Consider the following 17,364-nt stretch of genomic DNA (forward strand, 5'->3'; position numbering starts at 1 on the left):
ATTTTATTTTGAAAATCTAATTAACAGTTATGTTTTTCGAATTTTTTTGCTGCATTTTGAAAAATTAATGAATGAACGAACGAACGAATGATACATTTTTAACCCTTTAACGACGAAGTGTAAAAATGTCCATCTGGACTTTAACCTGGTTACTTTAACCATAAAAGTACCAGAAAGTGTCCTGTGACTAAGTGCTTTTGCCCATTTGTTTCCATAACTTTCAGTATCTGGTAGTTATTTGCAATTTAAAATGAAGAAGAACAATAAGTTTTATTAAAAAAAACAAAAAAAAAACGATATAGTTGTACACAAACACCAGATTTTGTGTTTTTATACAATCAGGAGACAGTCTTCTCTGCTTGTGAGGTTAGGCTGTTTGTTGACAAATAGAATAAATATATATATACATACATATATGTTTATGTGCTGACATAACATGAAAAGTTAAGGGATCAACAAAGTTATTATAATTCATCCCAAGGGGGACATAAAATGTTACAGCTTTCTTATATCAAGGGCCATTTCAATTTTTACAGCCTCTTTCGAGGGCCGTACTGAATCGCTCGACACATAATTCATTCCAACACCGTGGGCTTTTCACCTGTGGCTGCTAATACTGCTGTCTTTGTTCAGATGTCACACATTAGCGATAACACTGGCGTTGGAGCAGAGCTGGTTCTTTTGTTTTGTGCTGCACAAACTATCATCAGAATAGCAAACTAATTGGAACAGCACATAAAGACAGAACTTGAGCGAAGTTTAACTGTGAGCTTCATCATTGTTTGTCCACTCAGTGATTTCTTGTTGAAGGTTGTCATTGCTGCTTCATCACTAAACGGCTTTATACACATGTACTTTTATTGACTTTTTCATGAGTTTTTGCAAGTGCGTTGACATCGCAGGATGTTCTTTTGCAGAGCGGGGAGATGCACGGTGTTTGCATACAATACACTTTTACCTTGTCTGCTCGTCGAACCTCCACACTGGCTAAACAAAAAAAACGTCTCACAAATCTTTTTCTGAATGTGGTCTCTGTAGCTTTCAACTCTCTCGACACACACACTTTTCTGTTAGAATGCAGAAAGTGGCTTGTTGGGCACAGATAAACGGTGTCAACTTTATTCACACTTGCCTGTCCTTGCAGTTTTCACCTGTGAAGACACTCAAAATGTGTCCTTTTTCTTTACTTACTGTAAGCATGTGCTTATAAAAGACACACTGTCTTTTACTTACACTAAAAAATAATTTGTTATTCTGCTGCTGCTTTTTCGTGGGTAGTCACCATAAGGCTTCATTCTCCCTGGCAGACATGGACCACCCTCAAGGACATGTTTTCATTTTATCGAGTAAGATATTTTTGCTGAATTTTTGGGGGACTTCAGGGAAAAGTTTAGGCAAATCTTTTAAAATGGATGATGACATTTTACATTTTTTTTCATAGGAGGGGCGGAGTTAGACCCACGACAGTCAGCTGATAGGGCGACAGAAAAGCATCACTCCCTAAGTTACAATCGATGTTTATTCAACGCCTGCACGTCGATTGTTATACAGAGCTTGACGTCTTATTTCATTTCATTTCATTTCAATTCATGAGGACAATGCACGTTGATCAACGTATCAGCAAAAGCATCAACGTAAATATGCCGGAGTTAGCACATTCGCTACATGTCATACATTATCCGAAGGCAGGTATCATGAATAAAATAAAGAGCTATATTAATTTAATTTAATTTAATTTAATTTAATTTAATTTAATTTAATTTAATTTAATTTAATTTAATTTAATTTAATTTAATTTAATTTAATTTAATTTAATTTTGACAATGCACATTGATCAACATATCAGCAAAAGCATCAACGTAAATATCCCGGAGTTGGCGCATTTGCTACATTACATACATTATCCGAAGGCAGGTATCATGAATAAAATGAAGAGCTATATGTCTTCTTTAATCTAATTTAATTTAATTTGGACAATGCACATTGATCAACATATCAGCAAAAGCATCAGTGTTAGCAGTTAGCACACTTGCTACATGTCATTTGTTGTCCTAAGGCAGGTATCATAACAACATATATACGCCATGACAACATACCGAGCAGAAAAAAAACAAGCTAATCGTGCTACATATGGCGCTGACGCGGCCAAGTAAAGGTACTGTTGTCAGTCGTCGTGCTACAATCGCCCTACATACAAACCCCTAAGTGTAAATATTGCTGCCAATGCTGCAAAGAAACCTAAAAAAAGGAAGAAAAATGTAAATATTGTCAGAAAAGCTATTCTGACGCGATCCGCTCACCCGGTCACCTTCAAACCAGCATTGCCAACGTATAGCATTTGCTATAATGCAGCCAAGCGTAGTTCATTTTAATCTATAATAACATCACTTTTATGTCAGGAGTTACAGCTGCAGTTTATCCAAACCAGCGTATATCGACTGTTTATAATCTGTTTGTGTTGTTGTTCTTTTCAGTATAATGTTTCACAGCAGCTTTTATATCCTCTTCCCCTCCCCGCTGTATCGTATTACTGTAGCTGTAGCAACAACAAGCCATTTCCCCAACATTAGGAATCAAAAGCGTTTCATCTTATTGCGTTCATGTGATGCAGTGACTCCTCGGCTCTCAGCGGTGTGTGGACAGTAGCTGTACATTGGCTGAAAAACAGGCCATGAAATTTTTCAATTATGCCCACAGCGTTTTTTGGCAGCGCCCCAAAGTGCATGAGACATGACGAGTAAGTAGCGTCCAGAGGAAGTGGAGAGAAGGCATTGAGGTCTCGTCTCCCTAATTAATGCCGCTCTGCGTCTGCTGCTCAAAAATCAACGGCAGATCCCATCTATTTTTCTGTTTGTTCTTTTCCTTCCGTCTGTTTTTACCTGCACCGCCACCAGAGCCTCATCCAAGTTCAAAAGATGAGGCGTAGACGGTTTGAGAATGTGCATCTTCTGCTGAGGGAGCAGCAGGACGGAGCATTAGAGGTTAATAACCCCGCTGACATCCACTGACTCTAGCTGGAAAGTTAAGAAAAAGGCATGCATGTGGAAAAAACGAGGGAATAAAAAATCCTTGCGTTATCGTCGTGGTGTTAGTGAAACAAAGTAGCCGTGAATGCAACATCTTTCAGCTCCACCTGCTTGACCAGAGGTTTGACGTGGAGCCACTGATGCACCCGTGCAAGACGTGGGAGAGGAGCTTTACACCATTTTTACAAATTCGCCTACGACAACAGACGTTTTGACAGTTTTCTTGCTTTGTATCAGTTATTGAACATGCACAGGCCTGTCTTTAAAGGTGCATTATGTAATAAATCTAAAGCAACTGGCCATCAAATCCTCACAGAGACTCAGGAATAATGTTCATATAACAAACTGAACTCACCAACAACAACAGTACAGACAAAATATTTGCATTAAAAAAAAAAAATCATGTTTTTGTTTTGAAATCATGTTTTGGCATGTGGCGCCACCTACCGCCGTCTACCAATCATTGCAGTCAGTAGAGTCTCAGCTGCCGAGCAACCACGGGTTGCCAGCTGGAAAACGAAACCTAAAAGACCTTCGGTATTTTGAATTTGACTGTAGTAACCGTTTTTGGCCACATTCTTACGTATGGCGTCTTTAACGTATAAAGTAGATTTTAACACTTTGCGTTACCGTAATTATGCGACGGTTTGTGCCAAAAATTCCAACTGTTTCTGAAAGCTGGGAAGTTGCACGTCTAAGCCGACATGTGGTAATTACGGTAATTTTGATCGAATCGGCGTCTTTGTCGCCAGAGAGGTCAGAAAGTTGGCAAAATGCCTGCAATGCAACCAATGTTATTTTAAATGTCTTTTATACTGTTCAAATTTTTCTTCTTCTTCACCAAAGAACTATATCTCCCTTCACTTTATCTCTGAACGACATATACAGAGATTTAATAGCCCTAGTTCTCCCCAAGAAGTCTTTTCCGTCTCCACAAATGCATTTCCCGACAAGTGCAATGACATAAAAGTTTGTTTGATGGCAGGAAAAGTCGAGGAAATCGTCAAAATGGTTACTGTTCCTTCTTGGAAGTAACATGAAGAACATCAGGGAGTTTCAGTTTGAGACCATGGTGCGTAACGACGAAAACACCCGAGCTTTGCCACATAATTTGAAGCTGAATGCTACTTCAAAATCTGTGGAAAGCTACTTGATGGAACATATGCTCAGATTTACTCTTGGTCTATTTGAGCAGGATTAGTATTGCCTTGGGTCATTTATTTGGACCTTCTTACCCAAGGTAAAAGTTGCCATAATTTTACTGACATGACACACTAATAATAACAATAATTACTTTTACCCCCCACCTCTCCATGGGTAACTTAAACTAAATCTGTACACACACTGTCCTTGAACGCATCACCCATCGTGTGTGTGTGTGTGTGTGTGTGTGTGTGTGTGTGTGTGTGTGTGTGTGTGTGTGTGTGTGTGTGTGTGTGTGTGTGTGTGTGTGTGTGTGTGTGTGTGTGTGTGTGTGTGTGACCAGCTAAACCTTGTGGAGTGGATAATTGGATGTGGTTGTGTGTGGTTTGCAGAGGCAACTGCACGATGCTCCCCCCCCCCCCCCCCCCCACACAAAAAAAAGTGTCACTTACAGGCACCAAAGTCCATAGAGGAAATCAGTACATTTACTTCATGGCTCACCAGGAGATATGATTCACTGCTTCCTCCTCCTTCAGGAAGTTCTAATGTGTTATTTGGTGACTTTGGGTGTTTTAAATGTGGATTCACCTCAGGACTTTGGGCAGTTAACACTTGTCTTTTCAGTGTCCAGGCAGAAAATGTGTCTGACGACAAGATGAAGTGACAAACTAGTGAATGTTTTTCCAATCTGAAATGACTTTAATCATCTGATTCCATCTCCAGACAAAGTGGCGCTGTGTCTCTCTGTAAGCTAAGTGCATGTTGAATCAGTTTCATGTTGACCTTTATGTCACGCAAAACAAAAATAATCTTGTGGTTGATGTGATTTTTCTGAAGAAAGAAGTTATGTATAAGACGCCGTATGATTTCCGGGCAACAGTGCTGCTGTTTATATGTCGTCTCCTTCACAGTACTTGTTACTGTAATTGACTATTAGTATTTAGTATTGTACTTCCCTACATAATAAATCACATCTGTTACTGAGTAAAAAGTGAAACAGAAGGAAAGTTAAGCATTAAGTTGACCCATGTTGACTGATACATTATGTGTTTGACTTTTTAGTTTGAACCGAATTATTGTCTTAGTCTGAATAAAATCAGACTTTTAATAACAGGCCGATCTCTGGTGAACAACAGCACATGTGTTCATGGTCTCTCTGTAAAGCAACCAGTGTCTGGCTCATGTTAGCACCATCCAAAATGTACCGAGATCTGACGTGAAGTGATTAAATCACTCATTATGGGACTGGTTTAATGCTTCAAACTCAGCCAGAACCACTAATACGACAGCGCTCCCAACAACGCCACAGCTAGGTTGCAACAATTTGCAAAAATTAGCCCCTGGAACACACACACACACACACACACACACACACACACACACACACACTGGTAACACCCTCACACCCTCACCACCACCTCGTCATCACTGCTGCCTCCGGCATGTGCTATTTTGCCAACTGCAACCCTGGGCAAGATAATAAGATGGCTAGCAGACATTTTGTCAATATTTCTGTCTTGGCTTGGAGTGCGCCGGGCCTGGCTGCTTACTGATGGATGTGTTGACTGATTTTTATTTTTCTCCTCACAAGAGCACTGCCCCGGTTTTTCCAGACTGCGTGAGAGCAAGTGGAGGCAAGTGTACAGGGAGGAGAGAAGGGCTCGCTAATGCAAATCAGTTCATTAAAATCAAGCACAGTGCATCTATTGGGAGGAGGAGGGTGGGGGGGTTCTGCTAATCAGTGCCTTTGGTTCGTCCAGCAATATGTAAAGAGGAGACCGTACGCTCCTTAGCTGTGATCTTGTCTGGGGAGCGTCAGAGTGCACATGACTGATTTCTTTTTTTTCTGAAAGACGCTTTTGAAACTTTGGCTCTCGGTCTGCCGTCGGATTAGCATACGCGGCATTATTCATGTCATGAATACGCAAGGAGGCACGGAGCAAATAAACACAGACGTGCATCCAGTGGCTGATCAATATTAAATGGAGCGCACGTGGCTTCAGGTTCTCCCATTTAATGATTTCCAACCCCCTGACAAGGTCACACCTTGAGTTTAAAAACACCCAAAACTTGAACTTGGAGGTCAAAGCGTCTTCATCAACATCGCCTTGGTTAAGTATAGCGACTCATTACAGGTGAAGTTTGTCCCAATATATGAGTAATACTTATATTTTTTTAGAGATATTTAAGATGTTGAAGTGGCTCTTATCCAAAAGCAAAGGTTACGAACCACTGCTTTGGCTCGATAAGATGCTATGATGCTAATTGGCAAAACAAAGTCCGCTAACGCCATTAAACGGCTTCATACAGTAGAAAAAAATAAAGTAATCACTTGATAATGGCACTGAATGAAACTTGTCCCAATATATGAGTAATATTTGCATTTTCTATAGATATTGAAGATGTTTAAGTGGCTCTTTTCAAAAAGCAAAGGTTACGAATCACTGCTTTGGCACGATAAGATGCTATGATGCTAATTAGCAAAACAAAGTCCGCTGACGCCATTAAACGCCTTCATACAGTAGAGAAAAATAAAGTACTAAATGAAGCTTAAATGTGAATTACTTTGACACCAAGTGAATGTGTGGACGTCCAAGGCTTCCACTCCTTGGAAAAAATTAATGCTTGTTTTGAATAAACATCAGTTAATAATAATGTTTTATTAATTCAATGTGCTTATTTATGATGAAGTATTAGGGCCAAACCGAAGATAAAAACTAATTGAATTTTTCCAGAATAAAGTCGTAATATTCAGACTTTATTCTCAAAAGATTATGACTTTTTGTTAAAGTAAGTCAGTCAGTAAAATGTATTTATATGGCACCTTTCACAGATACAAAGTGCTTTTAATTATAATAAAATAAATACAATTAATAATACAAGAGACACAAGTTAATTAATAAGATTAAAAGATTCCTACTTTATTCCCAAAAGATTAAAAAATAAATCTCTTCAGTTTGACCCTATAATACGATGTCGTACTCATTACATAAATTAGATAAAATTATTTTCTTAGCATCTTATTTTTGTGTTCTCCCAGTGATTCTGAAATTAAGCATCAAAAAAGCCGGGAATTTAAATGATAATAAATAAATAATCCAAAGCCTGGCTCTTCTTCTTCTCCTGATGTTTAAATATTCCTCATGAATCACTGCCGGAGAGTCGTTCCTCACGTTTGAGGACATATCGTCCTTGTACTGCATTGTACTCTGATAATTACACCAGCGGCACATGACGTAAATCACAGAAACGCCACGTCACCGTGGGGCTGACGTCAGTTGACGCGCGTCCAGGACGAGAGCAGTAGGTTCTGGGTAATTAGTCTACATTGGCTCGGTTGATTGGCACACACTGGCCTCCGTGTATCAAAGTAATTTACTCGCTTTTTTTATGGGGCATCTGCTGAGTGCAGGCGAAACCAAATGATGCATATCGATAACTAAATCATCTGCAGTACGGAGGAAGTCATTCAAACCAAAGGGGTTTTCTGGAAATTAAAGAAAAACAGGAAGGCGGGCGAGAGGAGTTTGAACCAAAAGAGATTTTTTTTTTTAAACAACTTCTGAGGAAGTTCTGAAAGTGGACTAAAAATGAGTTCCAGCGAGAAACTTAAAGTGTTTCCTGCACTAGGTGTCTTGTGTATGCATCGTGGAGGTTATTAGCCCAAAGTTTGAGGTTGTTGCATTTGAATCATTTAAGGGTAAGTGTTTGAAGCTCCTTGATATAATGATCCTTGGCAACTCGGAGAGTTCAAAGTAAATTGGCAAGGTTAAAAAAGGCTTTTCTGCCACAGAACAAAATAGAGAAATCAGCCAGCTATGTTTAATAGAATTTTCATCAGTGCTCAACCAGTCTCTCAAATGGGTTATATAAGATAATGGCCGCATGGGTTCATTAACTCCTTGTCAAATTAAATTTTCTTTCTCTCCTGCAGCCAGATTGAATAGTGATTACAGATCTAACCAAAAGAAGGCTCTAACTTTCACTCTGTAAAAGTGGCACGCGGCCACAATGACGGGAGACCAAATGAGTCCATTTCATGGAAAGACCTTTGTGGTGTGCTGACCTGTCACATCACAGAGTAGAGAGGTGTTCACGCCGCCTTTTTCTTTCCCCCTCTTTGTGTGACTCTTAAATGAAGTATCTTTTGTGAAAACATGCATATGTACATGTGTGTGTGTGTGTGTGTGTGTGTGTGTGTGTGTGTGTGTGTGTATATATATATACATATACAAACAAATAAATGTAAGGTTTATGCTACAGCTGCCCTTAATTAACAGCATTGCTAATTATCAAAAAAATATATATGTTTCTATAATGGTTAATTCGCCAGTATGTAGTATGTGTAACGAAATTATAAATTTTAATGCTACACATTATTTATCGACTAAAATGATAAATTAGAGATATTTACTTTCTTATTTAATTCCTGAAGAAATTACTTAATTTGGGTAAAAAGGTGAATTTTCCAAATAAATAACAATAACATTTTTAGTTATTAAAACGATTTGTAAGAAAAAAAAAATACTACTTTTCTCATTGACAGGTCGTCTCATAAATGTACATGTGCTGACCACAAGGGGGCAGCAAATCACAGAAGAGTAACGGCGCATTCACTCCAAACACAAAGGGATTGTTTTACCACGTTAGCATCTTCGGGAAACTCTCGATTTGAAACTTTTGATCTGGAATGCGTAATTTGCGTAATGCGATTTCACAAAAGCCTCAAGTCTGCTGCTCTCTTTCTAAAACTTTAATCATGTTTAATGTTTCCTTGCATTATTCATTCAAACGTTTGTTTAAGTCACAATGTTTGGCAACCGTTCATGACAAGAATTTGATTTAATGAATATTTTTTAATGTGCTGCAAAAACTGCCCGTCTAGATATAAGCCAAATATTCTTAAATCGATTTAAATCTTGTTTTATAAAGTTAGCATATGTTGCTTGGCTACAATACTTTTAACTAACTTGTAAATCTTCTAACTTTTGTCTTGCCTTTGAAATTCTGCATTAACTCAAAAAGAGTCTTCCTTTATTGGATCACGATGACTTTGCAGTTGAGATTCGATGCAAAACCGTAAAATGTGTTAATTTTTCTAGTGAAGAACTTGTTTTTCCAAGAAAGAAGAGTTCTTTTAATTTTGTGAAAGTCACTTTTTTGCAGTACATAAATTACAGACTCCTTGAGCCACTTTTCATTCCACCAATCTTCCGGGAATGAAAAATACACGTCTTGAACACTTGAACTACTCCATACATTTAGAGTAACATTTACCTTATATGAGGAGTGTGATGAAATTGTAACTCTTTCCTTGTATATATTTAAGAAAAGCAGCATATAAGAGTGATAATTGTGAATCTTTATAGTTTGGAGCTTTTGATTCTCCCTTTATTCTCCTCTGTAGTCGATACAAAATGAGGCAAACTCTGGGCTGAGTTTCATTTTGACAGCACAGAGGAGAAAAAAAACTCCACAATGCAAGGCACCTTTCCTGACAAAAGGAAATCATAAAGAAGCGGGGTTTTATTGCCTTGCTAGGTCAAAGCGGATTGAAAGTATGACAGCCGACACATTTTGGCACTGGAATGGCCTTGAACGTTTGAGGAAGCACAAAACAAAGTGATGGAAGCAGCTAAAAAAGCTGGAGCCGAATCACTTCCAGAAGCATTTTATGTTTCTTTTCTTTCTTTTTTTTTGTTCCCCCGCTCTGTGTGGAAGTATTACATCAGGCTGTAGCAGTGAGGATGTGCAGCATCTACACACACACACACACAAGTGAAGTTCAATCATCAGAGAGGAAGACACGGAGCACCATGTTGTGTCCAGAAGGTGATTTGCACTTAAATAGTGTGTGGACATGGTCTGACCTGCATGATGTCTCATCACTGCACATAATGTGTCACAGCAGCATGTGATTATGTCACCTGATCACATGCTGATTGTGGTTATTTGCTCTAAAGTATGAATTATTATAAAGTAGTTATTTAAAAGGCATAAAAAAGAGGTGGATGAAGCCTAAAATTAAAATGATTTCATCCATGTTTTCCCACTTTGTCTCACAAGTGGACACCAGGCATTAAAAGCCCAGTGTAGGAATTAGTGACACCTAATGGTGAGACTGCAAACTGCAACAAAACAAAGGCCACAATCTCTTAGGGAACTACGGTGGCCTGTGAACACTAGAAAGGATGTCGTCCTCAACAAGCATGTCATGTTATTGATTAGCAGATGAGGAATCAGAATTGGGATTATTGCTGTGTAATTTATTCTGGTCATTGTTAAAAGGTAAATATGTTATATTGATATTGCTTTTTTCTCGTCTTGATGACAACTCAAAGCTGCATTTACGTTAAGAGTCTTGCCCAAGGGCTAGTCTACGTGCGGCCACGTAGACTAGCTGAGCCGGAAATCGAACCCAATCAAAATCGGTCCACCCACTTAGCTAGCGTCGCCCATAGTTGCAAAACGAGAGCGGATAAATATAAGCGAATAAGACAAATAAATCAAGAGTACACACTATTTACAATAGAGAATTTGAATCAATATAAACAAAACATAAAGGCACAAGATGGCAGCTTCCATAAACCAAGGCCCTTGAGTTGAGTAGAGTACATTTAAAGGGCTTATTCTAAAGCTACAAAGACCAAAAATCTTTATTTTACAGCGATTATACACATATACAGTCTAGTGCTGGGCAGGTTAATGCGCTAATGGCGGTTAGCGGCGTTAACGCATGTTGCGTTTCCATGACGACTAGCGGGAAAAAGACGTGCGTGACGTGTTTACGTGACTCCCAATTGTTCAAATTAGTCGCTAAAGAAACGCTAAGTTCAGGTACACAGGTACGCTGGTTATAGCACTGCTCTTTTCGTGTAAGAAACAGAACGCTCCAGTTCGACTGCAGGAGCGCTAAACGAGCTAACGGCGCTAACGAGTAAACGGTGCCTAGTACAATCATACTTATGGCTAATATATGACATTTCTGTCAATAAACCCTCATAAATGTTACATACTGGACCACATGTGGTCAGACGGGTGTGTATGAGCAGAATTTAATGACTGAAAGCTAATATTTGTTAATTTAAAATATTTGATAAAGTAAATAAAGAGCACTGAAAGCTGTTGATACATGGTGATGCTTCATTACTGTCGTATTTGCTTCTCTAACTAAGTGGAGGAGGTAAAATGTGAAAGTGGGAGGAATATCTAAACCTTCAACCTTGAAAACATTGAAAAAAAAAAATAAGCATCATGACGGCCTGATGGGAATAAACCTAACAATATCTTGCTTAGTTACTGCAGAGAAATCTCCTATTACAGCGTGTTATCTGCGCGGCTCAGAAAATCAGCCTCCGATTTGTGCTCCCGCCACATAAATCCACTCTAGTGGAGCGAAAATCATGTTTGCGGTACAACATAATCTGCATTTCAGAATTAATTCTGATTTCATGAAATTTTATGAGACTGTGTTATTTATGAGCAGATGCAGCTCCGGCTCACACAAACACACACACACACGAAACAGCAGCTGCGGCCACCGCACACCATTCACACCAAGAGAGGGCATGAAGTGGCTTTTCAAGCCTCGTTGGCTGGTTTCGCACCGGAGTTCGAGCGTGATGAGAGAGACCCTGCCTAATTTTGTCAATGAATACACATTTATGTGTCATCATGTTCGCAAGTCTTTGGTGGCTCGATGTCTCTTTCTTCTTCTTTTTTCATTGAGATATGAATGCACTGACGTGTTTGTGTGTTGCCAGTGTGGATCTCGAGTATTTTGTCATTCACATTGAAGATTTTGAAGTCTGTGATTTAATATACAGTCTGGCGTCGACACGTGGCAACGTATTTAATCTGTTTAACCGTGTGCCGCGCTGAGGCGATGAATAATTCCTTATGTCCTTACATTTAATTTTTTGGCACCATGTAGATGACCAGACATCCGATACTGTTAAATTGAAGAGCACCATCTCTTTTTTTTTAATGCGAGAAAAGTAGAATGTGAGTAACTCTGCCAAGGCCCAGTGAGAAATTAATGAGAACAATGACGTAGCTGACAGTGTTTGAAAAAGAGATGTTAAAAAACATCCTGGATTATAACAAAACGGAATGGGTTTTCCACAAAGTTCCATGAAAATATGTTAAGCATGTAAAACTACGACTACTAGTGTTTAAAACGGGTACTGCAATCCAAGTTTTGAACACCAGACCGTGTTCTGCAGTTCCTCAACAAAAATGTTTTATTTTTTCCTTTTTGTCTTTCAAAGTGATCACCTCCTTATTAAGAGATCATTGGATGAATAAAAGTGTTTGAATACAAAGCTAACTTACATACATAAAATCAAATATTATTTTATATAGGTTTTAACAGTGTTTTATTTAATTTATTTATATTTGAAACTTTATGCATGATATCTTCATTTTATGGTTAAAATTATGTTTTATTTAGGCTCCTGATAATAGATAATTATAATTTGGGTGAAGAGGGGGTCAAAAAATGGCTCTACTGATACTTTATGTGGATTTATTTACACGTTTTTCTTGTGTGTTGAGATTTAGAAAAGATGTTTAATATGTGAAATACTGTCTACTCTGAAAACAACTGAATATTGACCTGCATTTTCCCTGCAAACTGTGTTTATGGTGATATTTTTGCTCTGTTGTGCCACCTAATCAATAACGCAGCGAATAGCACTTCAACTAACGGGACGAGAAAAAGCCTCAGTACTGTCCTCAAAAACGTCTCAACCGCATGAGAAACAAAACCGGGAGATTCATTTAAATATAAATGTGAATGTCAGTCTTTCTCATGCAACTTATGAATGGATATTTAACATTTTATGATGTTATTATCTCGTCTGAATATGTAATAATTCTGCCGTGCTGACTTTCAGTCCCTGCCTGTTACTGGCCGGCTAAAATTAGCCAAATAGCCTCCGTGTTTACAGACATAAAACAGACGGTGAGATAATTATGTTTGTGGACCAAGTATCAATGCAGCGTCTTAATTACGCATTTTCGTAAGTCCTCACTTGCAACTGTCGTGTACATGTGATGTTTAATGATGGGATTGCAGCAGTCGTTTAAAATGCTAAAGGTTCCTGTTGTACATATTTTACATATTTCGCCTTTAACAGATTGGGCTGGTTTATATGCAGGATTTTCTTCTCTTTTTTTCTATTTGAGCTTCTTAAACCAAATCTAATCAGAATATTAGGCTCCATCTGTGCTGTTGCTGGGGGAAAAAAGCTGCCTGTTGATATGAAGCTGCTGAAGCGGTTGTTTAAAGCAGCAGAACAGTCGGGATCAGGAGGAAAGCAGTTGATTGTTGAGTCGTTGAAATATTAACGTTTTGGGATGGATATTCTGGCTACATGTGCATCTATACTTTTTAAATATTTGATTAAAAAACACATCAATTCTGTTTCAAACCTCAATGCTGCAGACTCTTGGACTGCGTATTAGTCTGGACAAGCAAAAACCTTTTGAAAACGATGAGCCCGTTACAAATGAGGTTTTATTTATATTTATGGTACTTTCTGCTATTTTAGTTTCAGGAATTAAAATTATGTTGTATTTCGTTTTCGTAGTTATTCCTATAAAATAAAGACTTAAAAAAAGTCTCGTATAAATAACATAATATAATATTATTAATATGAATTAATATAATGATAAATAAATAATATAAATTATTACTTTATTTTCACCACTTCCTTTCACCCTGGCCTTCAAAATAAGAGCCACTGACTTTGTCTTCTTACTACTTCCTGGGCAAACCTTAAGCGCCTAAAAACCTGGCAAAGAAAATGGCACGAAGCTCATATCTGTCACTTTAAAGGTCATTCCACAACTGTCATAAAACATTAGCGGTAACAGGAAGTAGCCGCCTATTTGTTTTTTTGTGTTTCCTCTCTTTTAGAATACTTTTCCTTTTTTAGGTTGCTATGCAGTGTAGGCAGAAGTCTAGTTCTCGCTCAAATTAATTGTTTTACATTACACTAAAAGGTTACTGTGGAATTATTGACAGAAATATACGTTGCTTACCACAGCTTTAAAGAACCCTTCCTATCCAATTTACAGGCTAATTCCCGTTTAGCACAGGTTTGGTGAATCATTTCTGTTGGTAGAAAGTTCCTACTCAAGATAATCCAGCATGTGATGGTTTTTAAAAGTTGGGACAGTCACAGTGTTCGGCGGCGTCAACAACTTTCTCTTCCAGTTTTTGATTACATTTCCCAAAGTGACACATCCACAGTGTTGTTGCCTACTGAGGAGATGATGAGCAGCAGGTTATCTGGGGCTCAGCGTGAAGGTTTGCCTCTCTGCAGATATCCTGATTGGTTCGCGTGCGTGTGCACACAGAGGGAGATGCCTTCACAGGCTGTGAGACAGCTCCACAAACACCAACTTTCTTCTCAACTTATGAGACAGTTCCAGGCAAAGCTGCACAAAAAAAACCTCCAAAATAACATCAATCAGCAAAGGTACTTAAAAAAACAACCAACTGGAAAACAAACATTTCATTATTCCGAGTTTTAACAGTTAATATTTTGTGTGGAAGCTCATTTCCTCCAGCATAAGAAAAAGACGGAAACTTACAATCTCATAATTATGACATACCATTTTATATTTATGATTTAATATCTGATAACAATGACTTATCTTTTTTATATATATATATATATTTATTATTTAATATCTCATATATATGATTTAATATCTCACAATTTTGACTTACAATGTCATAATTATTACTTACTATCTCATAATTATGATTACTATCTCATAATTCCAACTAACTATCTCATAATTCCAACTTACTATCTCATAATTCTAACTAACTATCTCATAATTCCAACTTACTATGTCATAATTTCGACTTACTAGTTCAGAAATATGACTTACTTCATAATTTCGACTTACTATCACATAATCGTGACATACTATCTCATAATTCTGATTTACAATCTCATAATTACAACTTACTATCTCATAATTTTGACTAAATATCTCACAATATGTTGACTTAAAATGAGCTTGATTTCATCTGTTTCTTCTAATGCTGGCTGAACTGATCTTCCATACTTTATAGTGCTTTTATTTCTTCTGAAATTGATATTATCATTCCTCCTCAGTAAGGCCATTTTTTTTTTTTTTACATTCATGATCTGTGAATCACTTTTAACTCGACATGTTAGGGAACCAAATGTTTGGCATATTACTTGAACAGAGCGAGTCGTGATTACCATATGACTTATGATCAGATGGCCTCCAGCTCTGTATCAGTAAACACAAAGTGAAGCCATCTGCCGTCCCTCCAGCGCCTCCAGAGCCGAGGAGGAGAGCGTGCGGTGCTAAAAGGCCAGCAGACGCGCTGCGTGTCATACTGATGGAGGGACATTTGCAGAGAATTAGCATCTCTCGCAGTTTACTTTGGCACGTGACGACAATATGTGAGGAAAACTTGTTGTTGTTTCGAACAACAGAAGGGAGAAAATGGTTTCACACTATTATACACTATAGAGCTGTGAGAGCTTCAGGTTGTTTTTGTAACCTTGGTGATGCCAACCTTGTTTTCTATTCTAAAGTATCTGTTTTTGAAGAAAACATTGAGATATTTAATAAAATATCAATGTGTAAACACAACGGAAAGTGCTGCCTGTTTGTTTGTTTTGTTTCTTTCTTCCACTCGATCGTCACGTCCTTCGTGATTCTTTCCTTTTATTCATTATCTTCATTGTGTTCTTCATTATCTTCTTCTGTCGTCTTCGTTGTTCAAATGTTACTGCAGAAATTGTTGTTTTCTGTTGTAAAGTGTCTTTGAGGAGAACTTTGAGTTTTAATTTATTATTTCATTTACTTTATTTCTTATCCTCATCATCTTCATTGAGACATGATTGAATCTTGATGCAGAATTAACTGAACTGACGTCAGGTTGCAATGTCACCGTCACCCCGACATTCATTAAGGGTCAGACAATAAATAACTCTAAAGTTTAGAATTAAAAAAGTTGCACAACACTGTATTTTATGAACTGAATTTATAAAAAATGAAACCACAAAACATTGAAGTGAAAATTGGAACAGCAATTCAGCCTGCATCAAGCAAGAGGTTGTGGCAAAGCTTTAGAAAATCGTTTCCTCTAATTATAGTGATTCAGTTGTTCTTATTATTCAGTTCTGCAAAATTCCCAAACAGTAAAAATGCAGAATTTAATTTCCTTTTAGTCTTTTACCTCATCCAATAACCGATCTGTGTTAAACTGCTCCAATGTCTAAAGCTGCTGCTTCAACCCTCAAAGTTACGACGACATGATTCCTAAGACAAAACTTTTCAAAGTGAATTTAAAATACAAACTTTTCCTATTTATCCGGCTTAAAATGCATTGGGGGCACGTTGTGGCACTTTCAGGGCCACAAATAAGGTTCATTTAAAATGTTTGGCGGCCCCTGGTGGTAATACAAACATCATAATGAAAATTGATCAGAAAGAAAATTGGCAATAGCTTCTACTTAAAAGTAAAGAATGAAAAAAGAATGCGAAGAAAAACAAGCGAATGAAGAGCGAAAAGAACAAATGACCTCCTGCATATAAGTCAGGTGATTTAAAAGTTTCATTCCGAGGCTTAAGAACTGAACACGGGGCAAATCAGAGAGAATGTGTTTTCTGAATAATGAGGGAGATCAGTGACTATCATTATTCCAAATTAGTTATACAGTAATGAAACTTCCCTCTGATAAATAACAGTCCTGTAGCATAACACTGCCTTTTTTGTAGAATGTTTCTGAAATTAAAGGATAACCCAAATACCACCGTTTGTTCCAACACTGTCATTTTACATCCACTGAGCCTCTATTTACAGCTACAAAAAGCCTATTTTCTACAAAGTCTATATGAGTTTTCAGTTCTTTCCTACATCTTTATATTCCTTCAAAAATAATACAATACCTGCACTCTACAAAATGCAGAGACAAATCTCTTCTTTTACTTTAGAGCAATGGTGACATCTTGTGGCTAAACTGGTGACAGTTCATTTTATGGCAGAAGGGTCTTCTCTGTCAGTAAAGCTGACACATAGAACATGTCATTTCTAATGAATATTATCACTCAATTATTATTGTGAAACACTGGCTCAAAAAAAAAAAAAGATTTAAGTCAGAATTGGCTGGTTGGTGGTGATATGAAGCAAATG

This window comes from Microchirus variegatus (assembly GCF_963457635.1).
Source record: "Microchirus variegatus genome assembly, chromosome: 5".
Taxonomy (NCBI): Eukaryota; Metazoa; Chordata; class Actinopteri; order Pleuronectiformes; family Soleidae; genus Microchirus; species Microchirus variegatus.